At 49.0% G+C, this 16718-nt stretch overlaps 1 long non-coding RNA gene across 1 annotated transcript in view; it reads left to right on the top strand.

The window, feature by feature from the left end:
• Window positions 1-6920: 6920 nt before the first annotated feature.
• The window catches only part of LOC125939611 (uncharacterized), a 118786-nt gene continuing 108988 nt past the window's right edge, over window positions 6921-16718 (top strand). The window contains exon 1 of the long non-coding RNA XR_007465775.1: window positions 6921-7450. This is a non-coding gene — a long non-coding RNA (uncharacterized LOC125939611). The remainder of the gene's footprint in view (window positions 7451-16718) is intronic.

Below are 16718 nucleotides of genomic sequence, written 5' to 3'. Positions count from 1 at the left end.
CTTCACGAGGCGTTTGAACAACCAGCCGATACACTGTGTAAACTAAACCACTACGCTTCACAACACGAAGCGACAAAGGAAGTCCGCACAGGGCACGAGCTTTTCTTCTGGATCTTGCAGCTTCCGTTCCGCTGTTACTGTGCTCCAAAACGAGGAGCTCTGAAGCGACGCACCGATTATTTAACCAGCCACCACTACTGGATTGCTTACGGTATATATGCAGCTTATTTCCGTGCACGAACAATTATTATTAATCTCCATGCAGACGTGATATTTGTTCTTCATCATCATCATCATCATTCATTGTCCTTTAACGGGCGCCAAAAACGTCGTGGTCTCACGGTACGGCATAGTTTTGAGACAGCGACACGCCGATTAACGGGCGCCGTAACATATAGTTTGGAAGGTCATGCGCAAGTTGCGCCAGTTGATGAGCGACGCTTTTTTTAATAAACGTTTTGATATATATTTCTTTCGGGGCATGTTTGGTAAGTTGCATTCATTATTATTCTTTTTTCTGAGGATACTTTGGAACAACTCTGAGTTTTAGGAACGTTCTGTTAGGCAGAGGGCCGTGTTGGTCTCTACTGATCGTGGTAGAGGCAGATAAATTTTTCAGTTAATTTGATGTTTGCTTTCAGAAAAACGTGACAGCTGAACGCTCGAGAAAGGATAGCGTCAGTGGTTTTTTAGCAGAGATATGTAGATAGTTCACGTGAGCTCCCCTTAAACTAAGACTTTCTTTTCGGATTTCGCGAGTTCTGAAAATAACGCTGCATCAGTTTAGATAGTGGTTATTCTGCAGACTACTTCAGCTGATTTTAGAAATCGCCGGATAGTTGTTCCCTAACGCACGTAGAGAGTACCGCGCCTTAGAAACGGGCTGCGCGGATCGCTTTTAGTAATGGTATACTCCACAGATTTCTTTTCTCTTCCACGTATTATGTAAGGGTATGTCTAAGGCTGTGCGTGTCTCGCACGTGTATTTAGAAGACGGCAGCATTTTAGTTTCATTTAGTGCGTGCAAATACTTATAAATAAGCGCGAATCTTCTTGTAGTCTTGAACGCGTAATTTGCGCAAGTTTTTTGTTTTTTGTTTTTTGTTTCTTTAATGCGTGAGTCGCTTGCAAGAGTTTTGACCGCAAAATGAAAGCGAGTCTGGTAGTAGATCCGTGAAGTCAAGAGGCTCTCAGTGGCGCTGTTGCGTGCGTTAATAACGGATGTAGAGTACGAACATATGACATTTCAATTATCAATTATTTAGGGTCATTCTGCAGTTAAGTTGGACGATTTTGGTGTTGTATGCATAGACGTGTAGTGTTCCTGTTCATGATTTTTTTTTTCAGTCTGTATCGTTGCGTCCACAAAGCCAGACATGCTGCGCCGAGGCAGTGAGTAAAACAACCACGATTTATTGAACACTCGTACATATATAGGATTTCAAAGGGGCGTGTCTTTCGGCCGATAACAGATAAGCTGTTTGAGTAGAATCGTGAATACATGGCGCTTGCGGTTTGACATGCGATACGCTTGCGCGGTACACGTATAGCGCTCGGCGCCCAACATACGGCACACAGTTCACTATACATTTTCAGGCATGGAGCGCCTGACACCGGCAAAAAAATAAATAAATAAAAAAGCGCCGAGCGCTAGTGAGGCTACACTAGTCAAGGTGCCACCAAAATAGGAAGGCCCACTAAGCTTCAACAAAGTCACTCCCTCACCAGCGCGTCTTTCTAACCAACCGCACGGCCACAATAGGCAAATTGGCTCACTCCGAACCTCGACTTTACCTACTCGCAACAAAGGAACCCCACAAGGTGCCGTTCTATCACCCACCCTTTTCAACATTGCTATGATGAAGCTACCTGATTAACTCAACGCAATACCAGGAATCAGGCACGCAATATACGCCGATGATATCACTCTCTGGACCACCACTGGTTCTGAAGGAGAAAAACAAGACGCACTCCAACAAGCGACCGACGTCGTCCAGCATTATGCAAGAAGCAGCGGTCTCCGATGCTCCCCCGAGAAGTCGGAACTATTAGTCGTTCGATAGAAATCCCGTAGAAAACTCAATGAAATACCCAACATAACACTCACCCTCGACGGCAAAGAAATACCCACAGTAAATCGCGTCCGCATCCTCGGCCTTCACATACAACAGGACGGCGGAGGCGCATACCAAGGTAGCGAAGCTTCCATAGAAGCCCATACGTTCAAAACATGGCGGTTCATCTGCGGTTCATGGGGCTTAGCGCCATCTGTGTGAGGAGGGAACACTTCCGGTGAAAGAAAAAATAATTTGACGTCATATCCAATAAAAAGTGGTCGCAGTTTCACCTGAAAGGCGAAGCATCAATTGCGATAGCAAACTTGTAGAGAGCTATACGGAGTAATGATATTAGCTTTATCAGCTGTATAAAATTGGACATGCAGCAGCATCGGCAACACGCAGAACTGTTGTCGACGCCATCGGCGTTTTGCCCGCGTTCGCTCAAAATGCGTGAGGCGTTGGTGACTGTTGCCGGAGCCTGTGATATAAATAGGCACTTGGTGCCGCAGCTAAACGTCGCCTCCCTTCCCTCCCCCTCCCCCACGGCTTCTCGCGCGTCGGAAGAAGGTGCGTTTGCTCTACATATATGGTGATTGTAAAGGAGAAAAGAGACGCCTACTTCTGCAGCCCTTAAGCGAGCACGGCGCGGAACGCGCGTTTGTTCTCCGCCGTGCGTTCACTCCCCGTGAAAGACGCGCCCCTCGCGCCCTTTCACTCGCACATACAGCGTTCGGCGCGCGGCGACGATTTCTTCTCCAAATGACGTCATACGGAACCTCACGGCGACGGCGACGGCGACGGCTACGGCGACGGCGACGCCGACGGCAGAAATCTGCTTTTGAGTGTCCATATAATTGCTATCGCAATAAAACTGAAGTGATATCATTTTGTTCTCAAAGGCGCGAAATTTGTTTTCGAAAGCCTGCCATTAGAGCTGTATATTCAAATATACCCGCCATTCAACTTCATGGGCGTTTCGAGCTTTCAGCGCGGAGAGCGATGCAGGAAAAGTTCAGCCGTACGGGTGTCGAAATCGCATCGCTGCATGGAACATACTTTCTTTGGAGGCCGACGAACGTTTTGGGAGTAGAGTGCTCGTCCTTTCGTCGGACGCCAAGCATGTCGGCCAGCGCTGTCCCAGGAAAACAACTAAAGTAAATAACTATCCGGTGGTCGCAACTCACTACTTTTGACTGAACAGGTTAAGAAACAATGAAACTACACGCGTCACCAAATTCAGACAAACGTCGACAAGCAAAGCAACACAACATGTGAGGGGGGCGTGAACTTTACGAGCGCGTCTTTCTGTCCACTTCAAGAGCTGCATTGCATTGCAAGTGATAGCGGCGTCAACGCCCGCCGCTATCGGTGGGCGCTGAAAAAAAGTATTTATTGATAATGGTCAAGTAAAATAGAGTTGTTCTTTTACCGCCATGTCTATATAAAATTGATTGGGAATTTTATTTTCGTTGAATGAATCTAACTGTATGTCGCTTTAATTAAAAACACCTTTTTCTTTCCCAATGTTTGTTCCCTCCAAACATAGTCGCGCTTTAATCGCTGCTCCCATAACCACGCTTGCTGATGTCGGTGACAAATCATTCTGAACCGCTTTTCGCCCGAAGCTTCGCGACCATTTGGATCGACCTTGCGCATACACCATCCAACGTCTCAAGCAGACCACTTTCCAAGTCATGCGAATGGTCAGCCGCATCATCACCAAACAACACGGCCTGAAAGAAGACGACGTGACCCAGCTCGTCCAGGCCCTGATAATCAGCCGCATCGGCTACCCTGCCCCGTACCTTCCCCTCACTCCCAAAGAGAAAGATCAACTAGACATATTTCTGCGGAAAGCATACAAGCAAGCGCTCGGCGCCTACCACCAAGAACAGCCACACTCAAGCTCGAAGGCCTAGGAGTCCATAACATAGTAAGATAAATCATAGACGCCCATCTCACAAGCCAACGAGAACGCCTAGCCCTCACAACAACAGGCAAGAAGCTCCTAGCGCGCCTAGGCTACCCAACACAGGGCCGAGGCCACGAAAAATCAATCTATCTGGCCCCCAACATCCGGGAGCATATCAAGGTAGCCGCCATCCCCAGAAGCATGCATCCGGAACATCATGCCGGTCGTCGCAAAGCTCGCGCAAAGACTCGTCAAACACGATACGGTAGCCTCCCCACCATATTATACACAGATGCCGCGCAGTGCCCCCGAAAACCAGCCATGACAGTCAGCGTTGTCGACCATACCCTTCAAGAGATGGTCTCGATGACGGTCCGCATTGCCAACGCCCTCGAAGCGGAGGAGACAGCCATCGCCTTAGCCATCACCTCTAGTCAAACCAAAGAACACGTTACAATTATTACCGACTCCCAAGTAGCTTGCCGTAGCTATGCCAGAGGCAGAATATCTTCCATCGCCGCCCGACTCCTCAAACAAAACTCTCAATTACCCGACGTTGAAATAGTATGGACTCCAGGACACGAGTCCCTCCGTGGAAATCAGCGTGCGCACGCTGTAGCCCGAGCTCATGCTACCCGGGCGCCACAAGAGAGGGATACGGCCGCATCTATCGAGCCCGTACCTTTACAATACAACGCCATATTACAACACCACAGATTGAACAGACGACAATACCCACCCCCACACAAGACCCTCTCACGCGAAGACGCAGTAGCATGGCGACAATTACAAACCAACACATACCCCCCTTTAAGCAGATTACACGCAATACACCCTGCACTGTACTCGTACAAATGCCCCCTTTGTAACGACTACGCTTCAATATATCACACCACATGGGCATGTCCCAAAATACAGGTAGCCCCGCATATACCCAACCCCACAACCGAGCAGTGGGAGGCCGTGCTGACTAGCTCGGACCCTCGTGATCAGCAACAACTGGTGCGGCGGGCCCGGGAGACAGCAAGAGCCGCAGGAGCCCTGGACTGAGGGCACCTCCCAGCATAAGCAGGAAGAGACCTGCTTGATTTTTTTTCTCTCTCTCTTAATAAAGATTTTTCCTCCTCCTCCTCCTCCCTCACCAGAACAGGAATTGGCCTCCCTGGTGCAGTATTCGGCCACTACCTCCCTCATGACTCCTACAATTATCCCATGGCCCTCAGTCCCCAGCGGCTGCGGAGCACCTGACCAAGGCGGCGGTCAGACCTGCGATGCGGCAGAGGGTGCTAAGAATCTCTGGGTCCGGACAGGCCGCTACTGGAAACTGAACCTGGCAACGTTCAACACTCGCACCCTATCGAGTGAGGCTCGTTTAGCAGGGCTATTTCAAGAATTATCAGGTGTTGCCTGGGATATTATTGGCCTGAGTGAGGTGAAAAGAACTGGTGAGGCTTATGCAGTGCTGACTAACGGCCACATCATCTGCTAGAGAGGTCTTCCGGATATGAGAGATTCGGAGTAAGAATTCGGAGAGGGACATAGCGGGCAACATTGATGAATTTTACAGCATTAATGAGAGGGTAGCAGTCGTCGTAATAAAGCTGAATAGGAGGTAAAGAATGAAGGTAGTACAAGCCTACGCCCCAACCTCCAGTCACGATGATGAAGAAATAGAACGGTTTAATGAAGATGTTGAATTGGCAATGAGATAGGTGCAAACTCAGTGTACTGTAGTAACGGGCGACTTCAATGCAAAAGTGGAGAAAAAGAAGACTGGTGAGCAAGCAATTGGCAACTACGGCATCGATTCTAGGAACACTAGAGGAGAGATGTTCGTAGAATTCGCGGAAAGGAATAGGCTTCGAATAATGAATACCTTCTTCAGGAAGCGCAGCAACAGGAAGTGGACCTGGAAAAGCCCTAATGGAGAAACAAGGAATGAAATAGATCTCATACTCTCTGCCGATCCCAGCACAGTGCAGGATGTAGAAGTGTTAGGTAGGGTAAAGTGCAGCCACCATAGGTTAGTGAGGTCTAGGATTTCTCTCAATTTGAAGAGAGAAAGAATAAAGTTAGTCAAGAAGAAACAAACCAACCTAGACGCAGTAAGGGTAAAAGCAGACCAATTCAGGCTGGTGCTCACAAACAAATATGCAGCTTTAGAACAGGAAGATAAAGAGAACATAGAGGTAATGAATGAAACCGCAACAAGTTGATCTCAGAAGCAGTAACTGAAGTGGGAGGTAACGCACCAAGGCAACCAGTAGGTAAGCTCCCTAAAGTAACAAAGGACCTAATAAAGAAACGGCAAAACATGAAAATGTCAAACTCGAGAGATCGGATAGAATTAGCTGAATTCTCGAAATTGATCCACAAGAAGAAAGTAATGAATATCCGAAATTATAACGTAGAGAAGATTGCGGAAGCAGTAAAATATGGACGCAGCATGAAATCAGTGAGAAGAAAACTAGGCATAGGACAAGGGAAAATGTATGCACTGAAAGATGAGCAGGGTAATATGATCAGCAATTTCGACGACATAATAAAAGCAGCGGAATGATTCTATACTGACCTGCACAGTCCCCTAGAGCAGCCAAGCTACTTTCATTCGAAATAGTGATGAACCGGATACAGAGGCTCCTTCTATAACTAGCGATGGATTTAGAAGAGCCTTGCAAGACACGACCAGGGGAAAAGCTGCTGGAGAAGATGGAATAACAGTCGATTTACTCAAAGGTGGAGGAGATATATCATGCTTTAAAAGGTTGCGGCCTTTTATACACAATGCCTCACGACTTCAAGTGCACCAGAGAGCTGGAAGAACGCCAACATTATACTAATCAACAAGAAGGGAGACGTTAAAGAATTTCAGAATTATAGACCCGTTAGCTTGCTTTCAGTGTTGTATAAGATATTCACCAAGATAATTTCCAATAGAATCAGGGCGACACTTGACTTCAGCCAACCAAGAGAACAGGCTGGCTTCAGGCAGGGATATGCTACAATGGGTCACATCCATGGCATTCAAGCAATCGAGAAATTTGCACAGTACAATAAACCCCTCTATATGGCTTTCATAGATTTTGAAAAGGCACTTAATTCAGTGTAAATACCAGCAGTCATAGAGGAATTGCGTAATCAAGGAGTACAGGAGGCATACGTGAATATACTGGGAAATATCTACAAAGATTCCACAGATACATTGGTTCTCCACAAGAGAAGTAGAAAGTTACCTATCAAGAAAGGGGTCAGGTAAGGAGATACAATCTCTCCAATGATATTCACTGCATGCTTAGAAGTATTCAAGCTCTTAGACTTGGAAGGCTTAGGAGTGAGGATCAACGACGAATATCTCCTTCGGTTTGCAGATGACATTGTCCTATCCAGCAACAATGGGGACGAATTACAACAAATGATTGAGGACCTTAACCGAGAAAGTGCAAGAGTGGGGTTGAAGATTAATATGCAGAAGACAAAGGTAATGTTCAATAGCTTTGCAAGGGAACAAGAATTCAGGATCGCCAGTCAGTCTCTAGAGTCTGTAAAGGAGTGTGTTTATCTAGGTCAGATACTCACGCGGGACCCTGATCATGAGTGAGAAACTTACAAAAGAATAAATTCGGGTTGGAGTGCATCCGGCAGGCATTGCCAAATCCTGACTGGGAGCTTACCACTGTCGTTGAAAAGAAAAATGTACAATCATTGCTTCCTACCGGTGCTAATATATGGGGCAGAAACTTGCAGGATAACAAAGCTCGAGAACAAGTTAAGGACCGCAAAGAGAGCGATGGAACGAAAAATGCTAGGCCTAACGTTAAGAGACCGGAAGAGAGCGGTGTGGAACAGAGAGCAAACGGGGATAGCCGATATTCTTATTGACATTAGGAGAAAAAATAGAGCTGGGCAGGCCGTGTAAAGCGTAGGATGATTAACCGGCCGACAATTAGAGTCACAGAATGGATACCAAGAGAAGGTAAGCGCAGTCGAGGACGGCAGGAAACTAGGTCGGGTGATGAAGCTAGGAAAAAATGTTGCGCATTCCAACATCTAGAAGCTAGGAAATTTGCAGGCGCAAGTTGGAATCAGCGAGCGCAAGACAGGGGTACTTAGAGATCGCAGGGCGAGGCCTTCGTCCTGCAGTGGACATAAATATAGGCTGATGATGACGAGTGATTATGATGACAAGAGTGTATGACGACCGTAAATTATAGCTCATGACATGGATGTCATGACATGCGTTTCATGTATGTCATGGAATAGCCGCCTACGTCTTGGTGCTCTCATGGTCGTTTCCGTAACTTGGTAGGTACCAAAATTGGCATAGTATGACAAGAGTGCATGGCGAACATAAATGATAGGTCATGATATAAATGTCATTACATGCGTGTCATGCAGGTCATGAAACAGCCACCTAAAATGACAATGACCCAGCGAAAGAAATATTCACACTCAAAAACCACGGAAATGGGTTCGGACGTGGGCACTAAGTGAAGGAAACACTAAATGATGATGGTACAAGTCATAGTCATGGATATATCTCAGCAAAAATGACAATGACTCAGTGAAAAAAGATAAACACTAAAAAACACTGAAATGGGTTCGGACCTGGGTACTATGTGAAGGAAATACTAAAGGACAATGGTAGAAGTTTTAGTCATGAGCATGACTCAGCAAAAACAACAGTGACTCAGTGAAAAAAATATTAACACTCAGAAAGCAATGGAATGGCTTCGGATGTGGTACTAAGTGCAGGAAAAGGCTAAAAGTTGATGGTCGAAGTCATAGTCATGAGCATGACTAAGGCTTTCGCCTTAAGGTCTCTTAGGCGTAGCTAACGGGACTCCTCAGGCCCGTTAGCCTGAGGAGTCCCGTTATATGAATGTCATGATGTGTGTCATGTAAGTCATGAAACAGCCGCCTAGGTCTTGGCGCTCTCATGGTCGTTTCGTTAAATTGGTAGGCTCCAGGCACCCTGCTTCACATAACATCGATTTCCACTGAGCGAGGGATCTGCCGGCTTCTTTTTAACACGAAAGTGTTTTATTCCGGGGTCCACCAAGACTTCACTGACGTATTTCCGTCACGGAAATACGTCATAGAACATAATACAAAGAAAGAAACCAGAAGAAAAAGTTCCACAAACATGCAAAATTTGGGAATCGAACCCACGACCTCTCGGTCCGCGACGATAGATCGCCGAGCGTTTAACCCATTGCGCCACAAACGCATTCGCAGAGAGCTACACAGACGCGCCTTATATATCTAACACTCCTCCGTGTACCCGCGCTCTTGCTCGGGGCGGTGCCGCCGCCTACGAGCAGAAAAGAGAAGTACTGCATTATGACACTAAAGCCCGGGATACATGGAGCGAACTTTCTCGACGAACTTCACGCGTCAAGTAACGACGCGGCGACACGACGCAGGATGTTTGCTGTGTTGCAATACATGCGGCGAACGCCGCCGCGCGTTGGCCGCCGTGTTGGCGGCGGTCCCGGCCGCCCGCTTCGAACTGAATTTGGCGTTGTCCTTGTAGAATTCACTTAGTTGGAAGCAAATGACTGCGTAAACGGCTTTCGCTTAGTCTCAGGCCGCTTCGACGACAGAGTATTATGGATAACCTTGAGTAGTTTTCGAGATCGCTTCTCGTTTCGAACGCGTCTAAGCCTAGCGAAAGAAATATCCGATGCCAACGCCATCTATCGGGGAAGTCGGGAGATAGGCATGACGACAGCATGTGGCCTCTGAGATCAGAAGATTTCTGTTGAAGGTTGTTGTAGAGAGCTTGCACTGCTTGTCTGTTTCCTCGCAGATCAGCGGATATGGGATGTACAAATACAACGCGATTCCTGAGAGATCATACTAGGAACTACTCAATCGGTGCAGAGACATGCAGACACGGCAACACCAACGCGATTGCAGACGACGCGAAAAGGCGCGCGCGCGCGAAACACCAGCATGCATTGCGACCGGAACTAGTGCCTCCTGATTGGCTGTCGTCCACCGCTGCGCGCTAGACGCTTCCGGCGGCGGCGTTCGCCCGACGAAAATGTTTGGACAGGCAGATCGGCTGCGGACGGCAAATTTCTTGACGCCGGCCGTCGGACGTTCGCCGCCCGACGAAGTTCTTCGCTCTGACGCCGGTTATTCGCTCCATGTATTCCGGCCTTAACGCGCACCGACAGTGAACGCTTCGGTGGTCTCAGCACTACGACGCCTCGATGCCAGCATTCGAAGGGACGCTGGCATCAAGAAGCACTACCAACGCCACCTAGGTGGCGTTCACCGTACTCAGCACAGCGGAGCGTGGCCTCCGCAATTAGCTCTGAAAATGTTTCTGAAGTTGATCGCGGAGGCTGCAATTACGACGCGCTGTACGCGCTGATTTGACTCGGTGACGATTCAGTTACGTGCTTTGTCTTGCGCGTTGTATTAGTGTGTCAGTTACGTGCTTCGTCTTTCGCGTTGTGCTAGCGTGTGCAGCGTAGTGCAGCTTCCATATGCACGACGGTTGCTCATGGTCATCGACGTTGGTAGTCGTGATGGAGGAGACGTGCCACCAGGCGTCAACGTGGGTGCATCAACGCCTAAGGGCGCTTTAGCCACAAAACACCAATAGACATTATATATCAATGTGCAATAAACATTACACTACTTCTGTGAAGACACGTTTCACTTTCGTGTTCTATACCGATTCCTATATAAGAGGGATCAACCACATTTTTTTTAACACGAAAGTGTTTTATTCCGGGGTCCACCAAGACTTCACTGACGTATTTCCGTCACGGAAATACGTCATAGAACATAATACAAAGAAAGAAACCAGAAGAAAAAGTTCCACAAACATGCAAAATTTGGGAATCGAACCCACGACCTCTCGGTCCGCGACGATAGATCGCCGAGCGTTTAACCCATTGCGCCACAAACGCATTCGCAGAGAACTACACAGACGCGCCTTATATATCTAACACTCCTCCGTGTACCCGCGCTCTTGCTCGGGGCGGTGCCGCCGCCTACGAGCAGAAAAGAGAAGTACTGCATTATGACACTAAAGCCCGGGATACATGGAGCGAACTTTCTCGACGAACTTCACGCGTCAAGTAACGACGCGGCGACACGACGCAGGATGTTTGCTGTGTTGCAATACATGCGGCGAACGCCGCCGCGCGTTGGCCGCCGTGTTGGCGGCGGTCCCGGCCGCCCGCTTCGAACTGAATTTGGCGTTGTCCTTGTAGAATTCACTTAGTTGGAAGCAAATGACTGCGTAAACGGCTTTCGCTTAGTCTCAGGCCGCTTCGACGACAGAGTATTATGGATAACCATGAGTAGTTTTCGAGATCGCTTCTCGTTTCGAACGCGTCTAAGCCTAGCGAAAGAAATATCCGATGCCAACGCCATCTATCGGGGAAGTCGGGAGATAGGCATGACGACAGCATGTGGCCTCTGAGATCAGAAGATTTCTGTTGAAGGTTGTTGTAGAGAGCTTGCACTGCTTGTCTGTTTCCTCGCAGATCAGCGGATATGGGATGTACAAATACAACGCGATTCCTGAGAGATCATACTAGGAACTACTCAATCGGTGCAGAGACATGCAGACACGGCAACACCAACGCGATTGCAGACGACGCGAAAAGGCGCGCGCGCGCGAAACACCAGCATGCATTGCGACCGGAACTAGTGCCTCCTGATTGGCTGTCGTCCACCGCTGCGCGCTAGACGCTTCCGGCGGCGGCGTTCGCCCGACGAAAATGTTTGGACAGGCAGATCGGCTGCGGACGGCAAATTTCTTGACGCCGGCCGTCGGACGTTCGCCGCCCGACGAAGTTCTTCGCTCGGACGCCGGTTATTCGCTCCATGTATTCCGGCCTTAACGCGCACCGACAGTGAACGCTTCGGTGGTCTCAGCACTACGACGCCTCGATGCCAGCATTCGAAGGGACGCTGGCATCAAGAAGCACTACCAACGCCACCTAGGTGGCGTTCACCGTACTCAGCACAGCGGAGCGTGGCCTCCGCAATTAGCTCTGAAAATGTTTCTGAAGTTGATCGCGGAGGCTGCAATTACGACGCGCTGTACGCGCTGATTTGACTCGGTGACGATTCAGTTACGTGCTTTGTCTTGCGCGTTGTATTAGTGTGTCAGTTACGTGCTTCGTCTTTCGCGTTGTGCTAGCGTGTGCAGCGTAGTGCAGCTTCCATATGCACGACGGTTGCTCATGGTCATCGACGTTGGTAGTCGTGATGGAGGAGACGTGCCACCAGGCGTCAACGTGGGTGCATCAACGCCTAAGGGCGCTTTAGCCACAAAACACCAATAGACATTATATATCAATGTGCAATAAACATTACACTACTTCTGTGAAGACACGTTTCACTTTCGTGTTCTATACCGATTCCTATATAAGAGGGATCAACCACATTTTTTTTCTCTTCCTTTCTTGTTCTTTATTATTTGTACGCGCTAGTATTTGACGAATATGAATATCCAACTTGCCCCAATTTCAGTTTTAGTGTAGTTATGATTCGGTACAGAGAAGCCAACCTTTTTTTTTTAGCTTTAGCCGAGCCTAACGCGCCTTATGGGAAAAAATCCTACGTCTTTGTCCTTGAGCGGAAACGTGCAATAACGTTTTTATCGCCCGTTTCGGACACCGCTGGTGCAAAACATCAAAGTCATCGTAGGAGAGCTTATTTCTTCACCAACCACACTCGCAAGGCAGCTGTCGCTTTGCGCTTATGCTACTGCCGTAATTTCCACAATGTTTGGCCTTGAGTGCTGTTTAAGTCCTGCCACCCATTTTCTCATCGATTCATTCTAAGCCTTCAAGTCTTTATTACCTGAAGCGAGACTTATGTTTTCAGCTCGAGCTGTTTCAACCATGAAGTGGAGCATGTCGACACTTTTTGCCAAGGCTTCCTTTTCAGCTTTCAATTCCACGATGTTGGATTCAGATGATAGTCTCGCTGAAAACGTTTTGACCAGATCAGCAGCTACCCTTTCACATCGACCTTTCATCAATGCTTCAAGCAGATCGATTCTGCTCGCCAGCTCCATGCGTGCAAAAGAACACGATCACTTGCAGCACCTGCAAGAACGAGCAGAAAATTCCCTGAAAACTAGGCACTTTCAGCCGTGGCTGCCGCTGCCAATTGGCGTCGAGTTGATTCTGTCGCACTTCTTTTTTATTTTTTACAAAGCTTTGAGATATGCGGCTAAAGCGAGGCTGAGGCAACACGGACAGAAGCGAGCATATGCGACTTAGCACGTATAGGCGGCGATCACTGCAAAATCAAGCACAAAATTTCCTCGAATGTTTTCCGTTTTGAACCGAGCGAGGATGGAAGGCGCGATTATGCCTTTGGGTCCGAGGTGCTTTCCCAAGAGAAAAAGATTCAACTGCGAATGAGCGGCTTGTTTACGCTATCACCGCCATTACCACCGCTTGCCTATCACCGCTGTAGCTAGCTTGCCGTTGCATGACCAATGTGTGCTAACTTGCAAAGCAGTGCGAGTAAGCGCACTTCTGTTCTATGTAATAAAAATATAAATTCCTACATAAAGCGTAAACCTATATTGTCGGATAAAAGGTTCTTTCCAGAGCACACCAACCTCTCAATGAAATAACGCATTATATTTGACGTCTTTGGTCTACTTGGATTTTACTTCTAGGTGGTGGCCTGGCGCCTCCTGCAAACAAACACGTATCGTAACCCGGTGGCCAGCAGCAGATTCTATCCAGGGCAATACAACGATCAATGCAAATTATGTAATAATAGGGCGGATCTTCCACATATTTTATGGGCATGCTCGAAGGCGTCCAGCTAGCCGAGGCAGCCGCTGAGACCTAGGGGACCTAGGCCGTCTGCTAGGCTGAGGGAGGCTGCGGCCGCCCTCATGATTGCTGGCGTCAATAAAAGTTGCATCTCTCTCTCTCTTGGTCATTTTCTATCTGCCACTGTGTGTGTGTGCCCATTTTGAGTCCAGACCTGGTCAGTGTGTTAGTGTGAAACAAGCGGTACATACACATAGAGAATGTGTGCATGGCTTTGGACGTGTGTCGTGTGTGCCCCCCCCCCCCCCCCCCCCCTCAAACATCGCCTACGTCCTCGTGGCAACGCCTGCGTCCTCGTGGCACCGCGCAGGCACCGCTGCGCGTTTGCCTGCGTCCATTTCGGCATAGTTTCTAAGCTGTGTGCTGCAGAAACATGAAAAACCTTCTGTGGTGGATAAATAAACATTGCATGAGGTTTCATGTTGCGGGGTATACGAGTAAACGCAGTTGCCCGCATCGCTGCTATACCTGTGTGGGGTTCAATAAACAAGCTCGTCTGGAGTTTCGTCTTACATAGATTCTGACGAGTGCGTGAGATCGGCGTACTTATTTCCCATACGCCTGCCGTAAGAGATAACGCCACATTTCGTTTCAACGCTTAAAGAGATACGGACACAAAAGTGGGCGGGTGGTTTTTTGCGTCGGATTAAAAGTTGAACTGTCGAAAATGACGAATACAACAGGCTGCTTTGAAAAAAAGAACGCGAAACATCTTTTTGTAGCGTTAGCTACACTGGCCTAGCCAAGCGAGTTTCGCGCGGCACATCAACAGCCGTGCTGCGCATGCGCAAGGATCAGTGATGTCACACGGCTTGCGCACCGGAGCCACCGGAGCCGGCACCTCTCGCGCACTCCGCCGCCGCCGCGCGCGACTCACCGCCGCCGGTCTGCGCATTCCAGAGGAGTGACGTCGTAGCCGTGGTAGACGCACTGGCGCCGGCGCGCGCTCGCTGTGCAGTCGCCGTCTGACACTGCGCTGGAGCCGCTGCGCTTCTGACTGGCGTTTGCCAGTGTGGTATAGCCATGGAGAAGGAGAACGCAAATGCTGCTCAACAGCGCAGAAGAACGGAGAAGCTTGACTCATCGGATCCCGAAGTAGTTGCCTGGCAATTAACGGTTGAGCGTAGGAGGAATGAATACATGTGCCACATAATACGTATACCGCGTGTGTGTCATTGGAGCAGCAGTAAGCATGACAATCAAGCTAATCCTTGACAATCTAGACAACCAGGAAAGCTAAGAATAATCAGCTGAACCTTTGCTAACGCTACGTATATCCTGGCATAGCCGAGCTAAGCCACTGCAACTTTTTTTTAGATTTTCTGTTGCGCCTTGCCTCCAAGCGGCCCCCGGCAGAAGCTGAAATTTGACGTCATAACACCCACGCGCGGCAAAGGTCGACCACAGCCGTTGCAGTCTTTCGTGGGTGTTGGTCACTTGCAGCGTTTATCCTCGTCGGCGATCTTCGCACGTGGTCCGTCTGAAACATTATGCCCGTCGGCGCTCCATGCAGGTGGTGCGTCTTACATGTGCCTTCCCGCGTTCGTCGCGGCGGAAGGAAATGCCCAGACATTGCTGCGCTCAAGGCTGCTATAACAGCATCGTCTGTAGTGACACGTGGTGGCACACGTTTCCTAGAGCTGAGAAGGTGCGTAAACTTTGGATACGTGCCTGTCAGCCATCACGCCCAGCCTGGAGACCTCTAAAAATGACTTCATTTGCGCGGACCACTTCGTCGACGATGATTATGCGACCAGCCCGGTTGGGCTGAAATGCCTCGGCGATGCCCAAAGCCTGACGCTGTGCCCTCGGTCTTCTCACGAAAACGCAAGGCAGAAAGGATCAGCGGCGCGTTTGAAAAGCGGAGGCGAAAAGAGGTCGGTACTGTTTTCGCTCACTTGCAGCCTTCTTGTGCAGTTGCTCACGCCGACGGCGTAAACTACTATTCAGTCATCCACGCAGTGTTGAAGTGCCTCGCAGCTGCCTCGCCTGCGTGAGCTCTTGAAAAAGCAAGTGGAGAGTGGAAATGACAAATAATTCTTGCACAAATGTCTGATGCAGAGCGAAATCTTCGCGCTATGGTTCGCGAAAACCTGACCGGCACGTCCATGGTCGCGTGCTCTTCTTCGTCGCTTCACGCGGAAGGCTCGTAACCGTAAGCGGTTATATTGTAGCGATGGCTACATTACGCCAGCTTTTCGCCTCTTCACCATCACCGCATGGGAACTGGCGACTCAATCACCAGCGTCGGGAGGAAAGCTGAAAGGCAGCATGGGAGGGAGGGGGTGCGGCTTCTACTCTGCCAGCAATTGCGTACTTGTACTTTGTGCGGCTGCGGGCTGTCGCGCGCACCGTATCTTGAAAGCAATCTCCACACGGCTCTTACCTTTGTATGCGCTGTGCTTTTGCCGCTCAGTTTCCGCTGAAGCGATAGACAATACGAACCTTCGCTCGCTGCTATCCGCCGCACATGCTCACGCCAGCGTTTTCTTTCTTATTTCTGGGGTTTTACGTGCCAAAACCAGTTCTGATTGTGAGGCACGCCGTAGTGGAGGGCTCCGGATTAATTTTGACCACCTGTGGTTCTTTAACGTGCACTACAACGCAAGCACGCGGGCATTTTTGCATTTCCCCTCCATCGAAATGTGGCCGCCACGGCCGGATTCGATCCCGCGGCCTCGTGCTCAGCAGCGCAACGCCTTAGCTGACTGAGCCACCCCGGCGTTTGGACAGTGGTTGTATGCGGTCATCGAGTGTCATCTATTCATGTTTGCTTGTGCGCGCTGACACCATGCTTGTTAATTCAGTTAGTAAGTGATTGTGTCCAAGTTTATGCAGCCGATAAAACAACTATCCTTACTCTGTATAGCTCTTACTAGTAAATTTGCTATCGCAATTGATGCTTCGCCTTTCGGG

Source organism: Dermacentor silvarum, chromosome 2 (assembly GCF_013339745.2).
Source record: "Dermacentor silvarum isolate Dsil-2018 chromosome 2, BIME_Dsil_1.4, whole genome shotgun sequence".
Taxonomy (NCBI): Eukaryota; Metazoa; Arthropoda; class Arachnida; order Ixodida; family Ixodidae; genus Dermacentor; species Dermacentor silvarum.
The sequence above is the reverse complement of the archived record's forward strand: the minus strand, read 5'-3'. Positions and strand labels throughout refer to the sequence as shown.